Source organism: Oryzias latipes, chromosome 4 (assembly GCF_053564925.1).
Source record: "Oryzias latipes strain Hd-rR chromosome 4, Olatipes_Hd-rR_3.1".
Lineage (NCBI taxonomy): Eukaryota > Metazoa > Chordata > Actinopteri > Beloniformes > Adrianichthyidae > Oryzias > Oryzias latipes.
This window is the reverse complement of record NC_136240.1, coordinates 26369188-26386669: the sequence shown is the minus strand read 5'-3', so window position 1 is coordinate 26386669 and position 17482 is coordinate 26369188. Positions and strand designations below refer to the sequence as shown.

Genomic DNA, 17482 nt, shown 5'->3' with positions numbered 1-17482 from the left:
AAAGGCCAAACAGAAAGCTTACGATGAGCTATATGACAGGTTAGACACAAAGGAAGGAGAGAAGGACTTGTACAGGCTAGCCAGACAGAGAGACAGAGATGGGAAGGACGTGCAACAGATAAGGGTGATTAAGGACAGAGATGGAAAGGTGCTAACAACCCAGGAGAGTGTACAGAAAAGATGGAAGGAGTATTTTGAGGAGCTGATGAACGAGGAAAATGACAGGGAAAGAAGGGAGGAAGATGTGGTTGTTGTGGAGCAGGAAGTAGCAGAGATTGGAAAGGATGAGGTTAGGAAGGCTCTGAAAAGGATGAAGAGCGGAAAGGCCGTTGGTCCTGATGACGTACCTGTGGAGGTATGGAAGTGCTTAGGAGAGACAGCAGTGGAATTTCTAACAAGGTTGTTCAATAGGATTTTAGAGAGTGAGAAGATGCCTGAGGAATGGAGGAGAAGCGTTCTGGTCCCGATCTTTAAGAACAAGGGTGACATGCAGAACTGCAGCAACTATAGAGGAATAAAGTTGATGAGCCACACAATGAAGCTGTGGGAAAGAGTAGTGGAAGCCAGGCTTAGGAAGAAGGTGGAGATCTGTGAGCAGCAGTATGGTTTCATGCCCCGTAAGAGCACCACTGATGCCATTTTTGCTTTGAGAATGTTGATGGAAAAGTACAGAGAAGGTCAGAAGGAGCTGCATTGTGTGTTCGTAGATTTAGAGAAGGCGTATGACAGGGTGCCGAGGGAGGAGCTGTGGTACTGTATGAGGTCGTCTGGAGTGGCAGAGAAGTATGTCAGAGTAGTTCAGGACATGTATGAGAGAAGTATGACGGTGGTGAGATGTGCTGTAGGTCAGACAGAGGAGTTCAAGGTGGAGGTGGGACTACACCAAGGATCAGCTTTGAGTCCTTTTTTGTTTGCTATGCTGATGGACAGGCTGACAGACGAGGTCAGACAGGAATCTCCCTGGACAATGATGTTTGCGGATGACATTGTAATTTGCAGTGAGAGTAGAGAGCAGGTGGAGGAACAGCTAGAGAGGTGGAGGTTTGCTCTGGAAAGAAGAGGTATGAAGGTCAGTCGTAGTAAGACAGAATACATGTGTCTGAACGAGAGGGATCAAGGTAGAAGCGTTAGGTTACAGGGGGCTGAGGTGAAGAAGGTGCAGGAGTTTAAGTACTTGGGGTCAACAGTTCAGTGTGATGGGGATTGTGGAAAAGAGGTGAAGAGGCGAGTGCAGGCAGGTTGGAGCGGTTGGAGGAAAGTGTCAGGAGTGTTGTGTGACAGAAAAGTGCCAGCAAGACTCAAAGGAAAGGTGTACAAGACAGTGGTGAGACCAGCTCTGCTCTATGGGTTAGAGACGGTAGCAGTGAGACAGAGACAAGAGGCTGAGATGGAGGTAGCAGAGATGAAGATGTTGAGGTTCTCCTTAGGAGTGACCAGGTTAGACAGGATAAGGAACGAGTACATCAGAGGGACGGCTCATGTTGCCTGTGTTAGCGACAAAGTCAGAGAAGCCAGACTGAGATGGTTTGGACATGTTCAGAGGAGGGATAGTGGATACATTGGTAGAAGGATGTTGGAGATGGAGCTGCCTGGCCGGAGGGCAAGAGGACGGCCAAAGAGGAGATATATGGATGTCTTAACAGAGGACATGAAGTTGGCTAACGTTAGGGTAGAAGATGTCCATGATAGAGTGAGGTGGAAAAGGATGATTCGCTGTGGCGACCCCTGATGGGAAAAGCCGAAAGAGAAAGAAGAAGAAGAGTTCTGATGCTAATGCTACTTCTCTGCACGCCACAAAGACAATTGGATAAATGTTAAAGCTCCGAGTTGCAGCTATCACAGGTTTCTGACCTGACCTGAACTCCATGCTTAGAGGGAAATAGCCCTGTGGTAATTACACTGTTTCCATACATACACAGGAGGTTACAGAAAGGGGCCATTACTGGAGATTCTTTGTTAACTTTTGGGTTTCATTTCATTCTGCTTGAGGAAGTAGGAGTTGCAAATCTTTTTCAGGTTTGATTTTAATGAAACTTTGCTTCAAGATAAAATACATCAACAGAAGAAAACTTTCCTCAAAACTGCATCTTTTCTAAATGCCTCGTTTTTTTTTAAAAACTACAGTACATTTTATAATCCAGGGCGTTTTAAATATGGTATAATTCTGGTTGTTTTTTTTACTGATGTTGAAGCAATTTTAGGAGGCACAAGTCACCTAGTCAAAATGTGAAACTTTTGTTTTTATGAGTTGCAAAAGTCTGGATGTCACTGTAAATACACTAACATGGCTAACGCGTAGCAGTGTCTGACTTTGCCTTATTATGTCTTACCAACAAGGTCAGGAGTTGGCGTAGTCACAGTAATGTTTATTTAGCAGTATTGATTTATTTTTTTAATGTGTTGCAAACAAGATTAATTGTTATTATAAATACGCTAATGTGGCTAACGTGTAGCTGCGTTGGACTGTGTTTTGTTTTGCGTGTTGCTAATGAGGTTTACAGTTAGCATAGGCACAGTTATTTTTGTTTTAGCGGAATTTGTATTTTTTTTAACTGTTGCAAACAAGGTTAGGAGCTCCCGGTGTTGTAAATACGCAAACATTTCTAACATGGCTAATGAAATCTGCCGACATAGATCAGTAAAATTGAACACATTTCTAAAGCTCTACTGTAAACTTTTATTGAGATAATAGTCCAAAGAAAAAACAAGAAAAAAAAAAACACTCCCATCACAATTATAAAGGGATTAAATGTCAAAGAAAAAAAAATGTAGGCATGGCCAGGTAAATTAATTAGGTATGGTTGTTTAGGAAAATTTGCTAAATGGATGCAAAACCTACTGGTACTTTACAGAGGATGAAGGTTCAAGAAAACGGATTTGTGAAATTTGGTTTTGATGTATCCAAATTCAAGATGCAAAACTGGACGCCAACATCATCCTCGTTTAAGTTTTTTAGGTGCGGTGGAAAATTACAATAAAATAAAAATAAAAATTGTCACAAAGACGAATCCATCGTGTTCGCAACTTTTTTAACTGCATCCTCGTAACATTGCAGAGCTATTCACCACTTATTGTGAAGACTGGGTTTGGTGTGTGGGAACAACTGTCCATAAATTCAAATTTCCAGTAGAACTACTGGTTTTGATGCCCTAAGACCCTAAGGGGAGGGATGCCCAGTTTAGTTTAGTCTGTTTAGTTTAGTTTAGCAATCACCTTTTGAATTCTATGACTTTATGTTCTTTATGATTCATGTTTATTACACAACTACCGGTATGAAGGCACATTGAGATGACTATTGTTGTAATATTAGGCTATATAAATAACATTGAATTGAATTAAATTGATGTTAAATTCTGCTTTTTTCTTCTAAAGTTGAGGGTTCCTCTTCTATTTCCCCACTGACTCTTTTCTGCACCAAGAAACTTTCCAAAGATAATAATGGATGGATATATCTGCCCCTTCCAGACGCTCAAAGCGGTTACAATGTGTCCATTAGTCATTCATTCCTCATCCATACTTGGTGATGGTAAGCTTCTGCGCGCGACCATCACCCGGACATTCATGTACATTCACACACCAGTAACGCTGGAGGCAGTGAGGTGTCTAGCCCAAGGACACAACGACAGTTGACTCAGGGGAGTGGGGATCGAACCACCGACCCTTCGATCGTTGTCCGTTCTGCCCAACCGCCTGAGCCACTGCCACTGCCGATGTTTTTTTTTTGTTAGCTTGCTAGCATGTTTCCAAAAACATGACCTGAGCGAACGTCTTGACATGCGTCACGAGTGAGTCATGGACTGGTGTGGTGGAGAAAATCCGGTAATTTTACAAATCAAAAATTCTTTGAAAAACCAGAAACAATGTAAGTTTTGTTTTTTTCTGCGGCACAGTACAAAACAACTCACAGACCAGAGGTTGGGGACCACCGCTAAAGACCATCCTCTTTGTAAAAGCTGACAGAAAAAAACAAGGTATTTATCCAGCATATACAACAGATAATCAAATTTAAAGAAGATAACTCATAAAGTTTGCTATGGTATGTAGTAGACGTGGGGAGGGAGGGGTGATTGGGAGCAGCAGAGGTCATTAAATGCTCCCAACAGCCTAAATTTAGGACCTTCACGTTTCTGAGACTCGCCCAGCCCTGCTTCCCTGACAAACCTGCTTCCTCCTGTCTCTTGTGTTCATGCAATAATCGAAGCAGGGACGTAAAGAACAGGAGACAGGGTGTACATTTTAATTACAGGGACTTAAGTGAGACAGACGGACACACAGACAGTTAATATTTCTCCTTTGGGCTCCCACCAGGCCCCAGCCTGCTGCCTTACCGCTTGATTGTCCATTTTATAGGCCTATTGATTCCCTATCACCTCGCCACATCAATACCCCTTCAGCTCATCTGTTCCCCCTCAGCATGCATGGGGGTCACGATAAAGGATCCAGTGGATGGAAGTCCTATTGGACAACAAGGGTGAGTGGGCGGATAGGAGGAAGAGTGGGTTTTTACCATCTTGGTGAAAGGTAACCATTGTAAAACTAGAAGGAGCTGCATTTCCAGAAGAAAATGCAGGGTTGAATGCTGTATTGCTGAATGAAAGCAGAAATATGATGAAAAAGCTGAACATTGTAAAAGTAGAATGACTAAAATAGGTCAAACATTGTAGAAGGAGTTAAGCATGAAAGCTGAAATTGTTCAAAAAAATGGCTGAATTGTCCTGCAAAATCCTGAAATATTTTGAAAAGTTAAAGGACCACAAGTCAAAGGTGAACATTGTAAAAGTAGAATGACCAAAACAGGTAAAAATTTGTAGACGGAGTTAAGCATGAAAGCTGGAAATGTTGAAAAAATGGATGTTCTGTTGAAAATTTGAAGATGATGCTAAAATGGCTAAAAGTGCTAGCATCAGCATCATCAACTGACTCAAAAAAAACAATTTTTTTTGAGAATATCATATTGGTAAAAGCTACATGTCTAAGTTGACAGAAAATCCACTTTTTTCAAAATGGCGGCTTTTCTACTAATTCTATCTCCATAGCAACCATTTTACGTTTGAGTCGGCATGGGATGACGAACAAATCGACGTCAGTTTCAGACAAATCGGAAAAAGTAAACCTTTGGACGTCCTTAGCAACGAAGTTTGTTGGCTAACCACGCCCACATTCCTTATATGTCCAGATCCAGTGAATTTCAATATGTTCAGTTCCAGCCATGGATTAAGTTTATTGCAATATTTGCTTCAGATTTTGTCATAAAAAGGCCACCAACATTAGGTTGTGTCGACATCCCATAATGATTTCTAAACGTATTTAATAGTCCATAGCCTTGTGATCATTTTAATGTTTGAACGGTGTCTCTAGCTGCAAGTATTTTGAAGTTATATTCGTTTAAAGAAACAAAGGCTTTCAGATTTGAAAAACACAAAATGGCTGCCAAACAGTCTCCATCCCATAATGCCTTCAAACCTTGATGTTATAATCCAAAGCACTAATCATTTGACAGTAAAAGTGGAGCCACATCATGCAACAGGAGACATTGTGGCAAAAGCAGAACTTCAAGATCAAATCTCTCAACTATGCATGTGTCATTAGTTTTTGCACACACATCCATTTATAATGGAGAGATATATTGATCATCAGCTAGCTAGCTGAATGATACAGCATTATATTTCATTGAAACACTAACTTATGTGGTGCAAAAACATCATAGTCACTTCTCGTAACAGCCACCTAACTCATGGTTTGGGAATCAACACTTTCCCATGAGCCTTCACTTTTGAAAAGTCACAGGATTTGAAGGTCCAAAAGTGGTGGTAAAAAAAAATTTTGGAGGTAAAAAAATTGTAAAAGGAGTTAAACAAGGCATGAAATTATTAAAAAATGGCTGAATTAATGAAAATTTGAAGATTTGAAGGAAAGGAATGAGCTGAACTGTTTCATACAATGGTTAAAATAAGTAAAAACCTGTAAAAGAAGTTTAGCACAAGGATTCTCTATGTATTTTAATGGAGCAAAAAATCCTGGAAAATCCTGGAATATCTTAAAAAGTTCAATGATTTGAATGACCAAAAGTAATAACTGTAATAAGTTGAAAGAGTTGAACATTTTAAAAGTAAAATGGTAAAAAAATTTGAAGCGTCCGAACCGGGTGTCGAACCGGGCGCCTCGTGCATCATAACTTCCCAATGCATTTTAATAGGGCAAAAATTCCCGGAAAAACTGGAATATCTTAAAAAGTACAAGGATTAGAAGTACCAAAAGTCATAGCAATAATAAGCTGAAAAAGCTGAACATTTTAAAAGTTGAATGGTTACAATCGGTTAAAAATTGTAGAAGTAGTTAAGTGTCAAAAAACGGCGGAAGATAGTATAAATAATAACTAGAAGGAGCTGCATTTCCAGAAGAAAATGCAGGGTTGAATGCTGTATTGCTGAAAGAAAGCTTAATTTGTAAAAGAAATGGCTGAACAGAGCTGAACATTTTAAAAGTAAAATGGTTAAAATAGATGAAAACCTGTAAAAGAGGTTAAGCACAAGAATTCCCTATGTAATATAATGGAGCAAAAATTTGCTTCAGATTTTGTCATAAAAAGGCAACCAACATTAGGTTGTGTCGACATCCCATAATAATTTCTAAACGTATTTAATAGTCCAAAACCTTGTGATCATTTTAATGTTGGAACGATGTCTCTAGCTACAAGTATGTTGAAGTTATATTTGTTTAAAGAAACAAAGGCTTCAGATTTGAAAAACACAAAATGGCTGCCAAACAGTCTCCATCCCATAATGACTTCAAACCTTGATGTTGTAATACAAAGCACTAATCATTTGACAGTAAAAGTGGAGCCACATCCTGCAGCAGGAGACAATCTGGCAAATGCAAAGCGTCAAGACCAATTCTCTCAACTATGCATGTGCCATGAGGTTTTGCATACACATCCATGTATAATGGAGAGATATATTGATTATCAGCTAGCTAGCAGAATGATACAGCATTATATTTTCATTTAACCACTAACTTATGTGGTGCAAAAACATCATAGTCACTTCTCGTAACAGCCACCTAACTCATGGTTTGGGAATCAACACTTTCCCATGAGCCTTCACTTTTGAAATGTCGAAGGATTTGAAGGACCAAAAGTGGTGGTAAAAAAAATTTTGGAGGTAAAAAAATTGTAAAAGGAGTTAAACAAGGCCTGAAATTATTGAAAAAATGGCTGAATTAATGAAAATTTGAAGATTTGAAGTAAAGGAATGAGCTGAACTGTTTCATACAATGGTTAAAGTAAGTAAAAACCTGTAAAAGAAGTTTAGCACAAGGATTCTCTATGTATTTTAATGGAGCAAAAAATCCTGGAAAATCCTGGAATATCTTAAAAAGTTCAATGATTTGAATGACCAAAAGTAATAACTGTAATAAGTTGAAAGAGTTGAACATTTTAAAAGTTGGTTGGAAGAAAATTTTGAAGCGTCCGAACCGGGTGTCGAACTGGGCGCCTCGGGCACCATAACTTCCCAATGCATTTTAATAGGGCAAAAATTCCCGGAAAAACTGGAATATCTTTAAAAGTAAAAGGATTTGAAAAACCAAAAGTCATACCAATAATAAGCTGAAAGAGCTGAACATTTTAAAAGTTGAATGGTAAAAATCGGTTAAAAATTGTAGAAGTAGTTAAGTGTCAAAAAACGGCGGAAGATAGTATAAATAATAATAATAATAAATAAAGAGAAACAGGAAAACAAAGGGTTGAATGCTTTATAGCATTCAACCAATAATAACTAGAAGGAGCTGCATTTCCAGAAGAAAATGCAGGGTTGAATGCTATAATGCTGAATGAAAGCTGAATTTGCTGAAGAAATGGCTGAACAGAGCTGAAAGACCTCAACATTTTAAAAGTAGAATGGTTAAAGTAGGTAAAAAACTGTAAAAGAAGTTAAAAAAAAGATTTCCTATGTATTTTAATGAAGCAAAAATCCTGGGAAATCCCGGAATATCTTTAAAAGTTAAAAGATTTAAAAAAAAATCATAGCAGGAAAAAGTTGAAAAAGTTGAACATTGTAATAGTAGAATGGCTAAAATAGGTCAAAAAATGTAGAAGGAGTTAAGCATGAAAGCTTAAGTTGATACAAAAATGACTGGACTGTTGAAAATTTGAAGATGTTGCTAAAATGGTTAAAAGTGCTAGCATTGGAATCAGCATCATCAACTGACTCAAAAAAACACTTTGTTTGAGAGTATCATATTGTTAAAAGCTACATGTTCTAAGTTGACAGAAAATCCACTTTTTCCAAAATGGCGGCTTTCCTATTGATTTTATCTCCATAGCAACCATTTTATGTTTCGGTCGCCTGGGGATGACGAACAAATCGACGTCAGTTTCAGACAAATCGGAAAAAGTAAACCTTTGGACGTCCTTAGCAAAAAAGTTTGTTTGCTAACCACGCCCACATTCCTTATATGTCCAGATCCAGTGAATTTCAATATGCTCAGTTCCAGCCATGGATGAAGTTTATTGCAACATTTGCTTCAGATTTTGTCAAAAAATGCCCACCAAACAGTAGGTTGTGTTGCCATCCCATAATAATTTCAAAACGTATGTTGAAGTCCAAAGCCTTGTGAGCATTTCAATGTTTGAACAGTGCCTCTAGCTGAAAGCTTGTTAAAGTTATAATGCTTGAAAGCAACAAAGGTTTTCAAGGATTCTCCATGTATTTAAATGAAGCAAAAATCTTGGAAAATCCTGGAAAATCTTGGAATATCTTGAAAAGTTCAAAGATTTGAAAGACTAAAAGTCGTAGCTGAAAGGAATAAGCTGAAAGGGTTGAACATTGTAATAGTAGAAGGATTAAAATACGTGAAAGTTTGAAGAAGTTTAAAATTGCCTCACATTTTGGCACAAAATGGCCGCCAAACTGTAGGTGGTGTTGCCATCCCATAATAATTTTGAACTTTATGTTGAAGTCCAAAACTTTGTGAACATTTCAATATTTGAACGGTGTCTCTAGCCAAAAGAATGTTAAAGTTACAATTGTTTAAAGAAGCAAAGGTGTGGCCAATGGAGCAAAAAGATTGGAAAATCTGGGAATATCCGGGAATATCTGGAAAAGTTCAAAGATTTGAAGGACCAAAAGTCATAGCTGAAAGGAATAAGATGAAAGGGTTGAACATTGTAATAGTAGAATGGTAAAAATAGGTGAAAGTTTGAAGAAGTTTAAAATTGCCTCACATTTTGGCACAAAATGGCCGCCAAACTGTAGGTGGTGTTGCCATCCCATAATAATTTTTAAACCTTATGTTGAAGTCCAAAACCTTGTGAACATTTCAATATTTGAACGGTGTCTCTAGCCAAAAGAATGTTAAAGTTACAATTGTTTAAAGAAGCAAAGGTGTGGCCAATGGAGCAAAAAGATTGGAAAATCTGGGAATATCCGGGAATATCTGGAAAAGTTCAAGGATTTGAAGGACCAAAAGTCATAGCTGAAAGGAATAAGCTGAAAAGGTTGAACATTGTAATAGTAGAATGGTAAAAATAGGTGAAAGTTTGAAGAAGTTTAAAATTGCCTCACATTTTGGCACAAAATGGCCGCCAAACTGTAGGTGGTGTTGCCATCCCATAATAATTTTGAACTTTATGTTGAAGTCCAAAACCTTGTGAACATTTCAATATTTGAACGGTGTCTCTAGCCAAAAGAATGTTAAAGTTACAATTGTTTAAAGAAGCAAAGGTGTGGCCAATGGAGCAAAACCATTGGAAAATCTGGGAATATCCGGGAATATCTGGAAAAGTTCAAAGATTTGAAGGACCAAAATGTCATAGCTAGAATAAGATGAAAGAGCTGAACATTTTCATAGTCGAACGGTTAAAATAGGTGAAAAATTGTAGAAGGAGTTTAACTGTGAACTTCTGAACGAAAAATTCTCCATGTATTTCAATGGAGCAAAAATTCCCGGAAAACCTGGAATATCTTAAAAAGTAAAAGGATTTGAAAAACCAAAAGTCATAGCAGAAATAAGATGAAAGAGATGAACATTTTAATAGTAGAATGGTTAAAATAGGTTAAAAATTGTAGAAGTAGTTAAACGCCAAAAAACGGCGGAAGATACTATAAGATACGATAATAATAAACTAGAAGGAGCTGCATTTCCAGAAGAAAATGCAGGGTTGAATGCTGTACTGCTGAATGAAAGCTGAATTAGCTGAAGAAATGACTGAACTGTACTGGAAGAACCATGAAAAGTTAAAGGTGCAAAAGTCCTAGCAGGAATAAGCTGAAAAAGTTGAACATTGTAATAGTAGAATGGCTGAAATAGGTCAAAATTTGTAGGACTTAAGCATGAAAGCTGAAATTGTTGAAAAAATGGCTGAATTGTTGAAAATTTGAAGATGTTGCTAAAAGGGCTAAAAGTACTAGCATTGGAATCAGCATCATCAACTGACTCCAAAAAACACGTTGTTTGAGAATATTATATTGGTAAAAGCTACATGTTCTAAGTTGATAGAAAATCCACTCTTTTCAAAATGGCGGCTTTTCTATTGATTTTATCTCCATAGCAACCATTTTATGTTTGGGTCGCCTGGAGATGAGGAACAAATCAACGTCGGTTTCAGATGAATCGGAAAAAGTAAACTTTTGGACGTCCTTAGCAACGAGCTTTGTTTGCTAACCACTCCCACATTCCTTATATGTCCAGATCCAGTGAATTTCAATATGTTCAGTTCCAGCCATGGATGAAGTTTATTGCAACATTTGCTTCAGATTTTGTCAAAAAATGCCCACCAAACAGTAGGTTGTGTTGCCATCCCATAATAATTTCAAAACGTATGTTGAAGTCCAAAGCCTTGTGAGCATTTCAATGTTTGAACGGTGCCTCTAGCTGAAAGCTTGTTAAAGTTATAATGCTTGAAAGCAACAAAGGTTTTCAAGGATTCTCCATGTATTTAAATGAAGCAAAAATCTTGGAAAATCCTGGAAAATCTTGGAATATCTTGAAAAGTTCAAAGATTTGAAAGACTAAAAGTCGTAGCTGAAAGGAATAAGCTGAAAGGGTTGAACATTGTAATAGTAGAAGGATTAAAATACGTGAAAGTTTGAAGAAGTTTAAAATTGCCTCACATTTTGGCACAAAATGGCCGCCAAACTGTAGGTGGTGTTGCCATCCCATAATAATTTTGAACTTTATGTTGAAGTCCAAAACTTTGTGAACATTTCAATATTTGAACGGTGTCTCTAGCCAAAAGAATGTTAAAGTTACAATTGTTTAAAGAAGCAAAGGTGTGGCCAATGGAGCAAAAACATTGGAAAATCTGGGAATATCCGGGACTATCTGGAAAAGTTCAAAGATTTGAAGGACCAAAAGTCATAGCTGAAAGGAATAAGCTGAAAGGGTTGAACATTGTAATAGTAGAATGGTAAAAATAGGTGAAAGTTTGAAGAAGTTTAAAATTGCCTCACATTTTGGCACAAAATGGCCGCCAAACTGTAGGTGGTGTTGCCATCCCATAATAATTTTGAGCCTTATGTTGAAGTCCAAAACCTTGTGAACATTTCAATATTTGAACGGTGTCTCTAGCCAAAAGAATGTTAAAGTTACAATTGTTTAAAGAAGCAAAGGTGTGGCCAATGGAGCAAAAAGATTGGAAAATCTGGGAATATCCGGGAATATCTGGAAAAGTTCAAAGATTTGAAGGACCAAAATGTCATAGCTAGAATAAGATGAAAGAGCTGAACATTTTCATAGTCGAACGGTTAAAATAGGTGAAAAATTGTAGAAGGAGTTTAACTGTGAACTTCTGAACGAAAAATTCTCCATGTATTTCAATGGAGCAAAAATTCCCGGAAAACCTGGAATATCTTAAAAAGTAAAAGGATTTGAAAAACCAAAAGTCATAGCAGAAATAAGATGAAAGAGATGAACATTTTAATAGTTGAATGGTTAAAATAGGTTAAAAATTGTAGAAGTAGTTAAACGCCAAAAAACGGCGGAAGATACTATAAGATACGATAATAATAAACTAGAAGGAGCTGCATTTCCAGAAGAAAATGCAGGGTTGAATGCTGTATTGCTGAATGAAAGCAGAAATATGATGAAAAAGCTGAACATTGTAAAAGTAGAATGTCTAAAATAGGTCAAACATTGTAGAAGGAGTTAAGCATGAAAGCTAAAAAATTGTTGAAAAATTGGCTGAAAAGTCCTGGAAAATCCTGGAATATTTTGAACGTATTTTAAAGTCCAAATCCTTGTGATCATTTTAATGTTTGAACGGTGTTTGTGGCTACAGGTATGTTGAAGTTATATTCATTTAAAGAAACACAGACCTCAGATTTGAAAAACACAAAATGGCTGCCAGTCTCCATCCCATAATGACTTCAAACCTTGATGTTGTAATCAACATCAGGGTTTGCTTAAATTGTGCCATCAGATTTAGCACATTCATGCATTTATAATGGAAACTATATTGATCATCAGCTAGCTAGCTGAATGACACAGCGTTTTTTTGTCATTAAACCACTAACTTATTGTGTAACAACATGATAGTCACTTCTCGTAACAGCCACCTAACTCATGGTGTGGGAATCAACACTTCCCATGAGCCTTAGCGGCCGTGGGCAGGGCTAGGATTTTCAATGTATTTCAATGAAGCAAAAAATCCTGAAATATCCTAAAATATCTTAAAATGTACAAGGATTTGAAAAGCCAAAAGTCATAGCAGTAATAAGATGAAAGAGCTGAACATTTTAAAAGTTGAACGGTTAAAATAGGTTAAAAATTGTAGAAGGAGTTAAGTGCCGAAAAACGGCGGAAGATAGCATAAGAGGAAAACAAATGTAACACTAGAAGGAGCTGCATTTCCAGAAGAAAATGCAGGGTTGAATGCTGTACTGCTGAATGAAAGCTGAATTAGCTGAAGAAATGGCTTAACTGTACTGGGAAAACCTTGAAAAGTTAAATGTGCAAAAGTCCTAGCAGGAATAAGATGAAAAAGTTGAACATTGTAATAGTAGAATGGCTGAAATAGGTCAAAGTTTGTAGGAGTTAAGCATTAAAGCTGAAATTGTTGAAAAAATGGCTGAAGTGTTGAAAATTTGAAGAAGTTGCTAAAATGGCTAAAAGTACTAGCATTGGAATCAGCATCATCAACTGACTCCAAAAAACACGTTGTTTGAGAGTATTATATTGGTAAAAGCTACATGTTCTAAGTTGATAAAAAATCCACTCTTTTCAAAATGGCGGCTTTTCTATTGATTTTATCTCCATAGCAACAATTTTATGTTTGGGTCGCCTGGAGATGAGGAACAAATCAACGTCGGTTTCAGATGAATCGGAAAAAGTAAATTTTTGGACGTCCTTAGCAAAGAGCTTTGTTTGCTAACCACGCCCACATTCCTTATATGTCCAGATCCAGTGAATTTCAATCTGTTCAGTTCCAGCCATGGATGAAGTTTATTGCAACATTTGCTTCAGATTTTGTCAAAAAATGCCCACCAAACAGTAGGTTGTGTTGCCATCCCATAATAATTTCAAAACTTATGTTGAAGTCCAAAGCCTTGTGAGCATTTCAATGTTTGAACGGTGCCTCTAGCTGAAAGCTTGTTAAAGTTATAATGCTTGAAAGCAACAAAGGTTTTCAAGGATTCTCCATGTATTTAAATGAAGCAAAAATCTTGGAAAATCCTGGAAAATCTTGGAATATCTCGAAAAGTTCAAAGATTTGAAAGACTAAAAGTCGTAGCTGAAAGGAATAAGCTGAAAGGGTTGAACATTGTAATAGTAGAAGGATTAAAATAGGTGAAAGTTTGAAGAAGTTTAAAATTGCCTCACATTTTGGCACAAAATGGCCGCCAAACTGTAGGTGGTGTTGCCATCCCATAATAATTTTGAACCTTATGTTAAAGTCCAAAACCTTGTGAACATTTCAATATTTGAACGGTGTCTCTAGCCAAAAGAATGTTAAAGTTACAATTGTTTAAAAAAGCAAAGGTGTGGCCAATGGAGCAAAAAACATTGGAAGATCCTGGAAAATCTTGGAATATCTTGAAAAGTTCAAAGATTTGAAAGATTAAAAGTCGTAGCTGAAAGGAATAAGCTGAAAGGGGTTGAACATTGTAATAGTAGAAGGATTAAAATACGTGAAAGTTTGAAGAAGTTTAAAATTGCCTTACATTTTGGCACAAAATGGCCGCCAAACTGTAGGTGGTGTTGCCATCCCATAATAATTTTGAACCTTATGTTGAAGTCCAAAACCTTGTGAACATTTCAATATTTGAACGGTGTCTCTAGCCAAAAGAATGTTAAAGTTACAATTGTTTAAAAAAGCAAAGGTGTGGCCAATGGAGCAAAAACATTGGAAAATCTGGGAATATCCGGGAATATCTGGAAAAGTTCTAAGATTTGACGGACCAAAAGTCATAGCTGAAAGGAATAAGATGAAAGGGTTGAACATTGTAATAGTAGAATGGTAAAAATAGGTGAAAGTTTGAAGAAGTTTAAAATTGCCTCACATTTTGGCACAAAATGGCCGCCAAACTGTAGGTGGTGTTGCCATCCCATAATAATTTTTAATCCTTATGTTGAAGTCCAAAACCTTGTGAAAATTTCAATATTTGAACGGTGTCTCTAGCCAAAATAATGTTAAAGTTACAATTGTTTAAAGAAGCAAAGGTGTGGCCAATGGAGCAAAAACATTGGAAAAACTGGGAATATCCGGGAATATCTGGAAAAGTTCAAAGATTTGAAGGACCAAAAGTCATAGCTGAAAGGAATAAGCTGAAAGGGTTGAACATTGTAATAGTAGAATGGTAAAAATAGGTGAAAGTTTGAAGAAGTTTAAAATTGCCTCACATTTTGGCACAAAATGGCCGCCAAACTGTAGGTGGTGTTGCCATCCCATAATAATTTTGAGCCTTATGTTGAAGTCCAAAACCTTGTGAACATTTCAATATTTGAACGGTGTCTCTAGCCAAAAGAATGTTAAAGTTACAATTGTTTAAAGAAGCAAAGGTGTGGCCAATGGAGCAAAAAGATTGGAAAATTCAGGAATATCCGGGAATAAATGGAAAAGTTCAAAGATTTGAACGACCAAAATGTCATAGCTTGAATAAGATGAAAGAGCTGAACATTTTCATAGTCGAACGGTTAAAATAGGTGAAAAATTGTAGAAGGAGTTTAACTGTGAACTTCTGAACGAAAAATTCTCCATGTATTTCAATGGAGCAAAAATTCCCGGAAAAACTGGAATATCTTAAAAAGTAAAAGGATTTGAAAAACCAAAAGTCATAGCAGGAATAAGCTGAAAGAGCTGAACATTTTAAAAGTTGAATGGTTAAAATGGGTTAAAAATTGTAGAAGTAGTTAAACGCCAAAAAACGGCGGAAGATACTATAAGATACGATAATAATAAACTAGAAGGAGCTGCATTTCCAGAAGAAAATGCAGGGTTGAATGCTGTACTGCTGAATGAAAGCTGAATTAGCTGAAGAAATGGCTTAACTGTACTGGAAAAAACTTTTGAAAGGTTAAAGGTGCAAAAGTCCTAGCAGGAATAAGATGAAAAAGTTGAACATTGTAATAGTAGAATGGCTAAAATAGGTCAAAGTTTGTAGAAGGAGTAAAGCATTAAAGCTGAAATTGCTGAAAAAATGGCTGAACTGTTGAAAATTTGAAGATGTTGCTAAAATGGCTAAAAGTACTAGCATTGGAATCAGCATCATTAACTGACTCCAAAAAACACATTGTTTGAGAGTATCATATTGGTCAAAGATACATGTTCTAAGTTGATAGAAAATCCACTCTTTTCAAAATGGCGGCTTTTATATTGATTTTATCTCCATAGCAACCATTTTATGTTTGGGTCGCCAGGACATGAGGAACAAATCAACGTCGGTTTCAGATGAATCGGAAAAAGTAAACTTTTGGACGTCCTTAGCAACGAAGTTTGTTTGCTCACCACGCCCACATTCCTTATATGTCCAGATCCAGTGAATTTCAATATGTTCAGTTCCAGCCATGGATGAAGTTTATTGCAACATTTGCTTCAGATTTTGTCAAAAAATGCCCACCAAACAGTAGGTTGTGTTGCCATCCCATAATAATTTCAAAACGTATGTTGAAGTCCAAAGCCTTGTGAGCATTTCAATGTTTGAACGGTGCCTCTAGCTGAAAGCTTGTTAAAGTTATAATGCTTGAAAGCAACAAAAGTTTTCAAGGATTCTCCATGTATTTAAATGAAGCAAAAATCTTGGAAAATCCTGGAAAATCTTGGAATATCTTGAAAAGTTCAAAGATTTGAAAGACTAAAAGTCGTAGCTGAAAGGAATAAGCTGAAAGGGTTGAACATTGTAATAGTAGAAGGATTAAAATACGTGAAAGTTTGAAGAAGTTTAAAATTGCCTCACATTTTGGCACAAAATGGCCGCCAAACTGTAGGTGGTGTTGCCATCCCATAATAATTTTGAACCTTATGTTGAAGTCCAAAACCTTGTGAACATTTCAATATTTGAACGGTGTCTCTAGCCAAAAGAATGTTAAAGTTACAATTGTTCAAAGAAGCAAAGGTGTGGCCAATGGAGCAAAAACATTGGAAAATCTGGGAATATCCGGGAATATCTGGAAAAGTTCAAGGATTTGAAGGACCAAAAGTCATAGCTGAAAGGAATAAGATGAAAAGGTTGAACATTGTAATAGCAGAATGGTAAAAATAGGTCAAAGTTTGAAGAAGTTTAAAATTGCCTCACATTTTGGCACAAAATGGCCGCCAAACTGTAGGTGGTGTTGCCATCCCATAATAATTTTGAACCTTATGTTGAAGTCCAAAACCTTGTGAACATTTCAATATTTGAACGGTGTCTCTAGCCAAAAGAATGTTAAAGTTACAATTGTTTAAAGATGCAAAGGTGTGGCCAATGGAGCAAAAAGATTGGAAAATCTGGGAATATCCGGGAATATCTGGAAAAGTTCAAAGATTTGAAGGACCAAAATGTCATAGCTAGAATAAAATGAAAGAGCTGAACATTTTCATAGTCGAACGGTTAAAATAGGTGAAAAATTGTAGAAGGAGTTTAACTGTGAACTTCTGCACGAAAAATTCTCCATGTATTTCAATGGAGCAAAAATTCCCGGAAAACCTGGAATATCTTAAAAAGTAAAAGGATTTGAAAAACCAAAAGTCATAGCACAAATAAGCAGAAAGAGCTGAACATTTTAAAAGTTGAATGGTTACAATCGGTTAAAAATTGTAGAAGGAGTTAAGCGGCGAAAAACGGCGGAAGATAGGCGTAAAGAATAATAAATAAAGAGAAACAGGAAAACAAAGGGTTGAATGCTTTACAGCATTCAACCAATAAAGAGAAACAGGAAAACAAAGGGTTGAATGCTTTACAGCATTCAACCAATAAAGAGAAACAGGAAAACAAAGGGTTGAATGCTTTACAGCATTCAACCAATAAAGAGAAACAGGAAAACAAAGGGTTGAATGCTTTACAGCATT

The 17482-nt window shown here is 36.8% G+C and overlaps 1 protein-coding gene across 3 annotated transcripts in view; it reads right to left on the bottom strand.

Moving 5' to 3' along the window:
- Positions 1-17482, bottom strand: part of pik3r3b (phosphoinositide-3-kinase, regulatory subunit 3b (gamma)) — a 246070-nt gene that overhangs the window by 54261 nt on the left and 174327 nt on the right. The gene's annotated exons all lie outside the window — the stretch shown is intronic.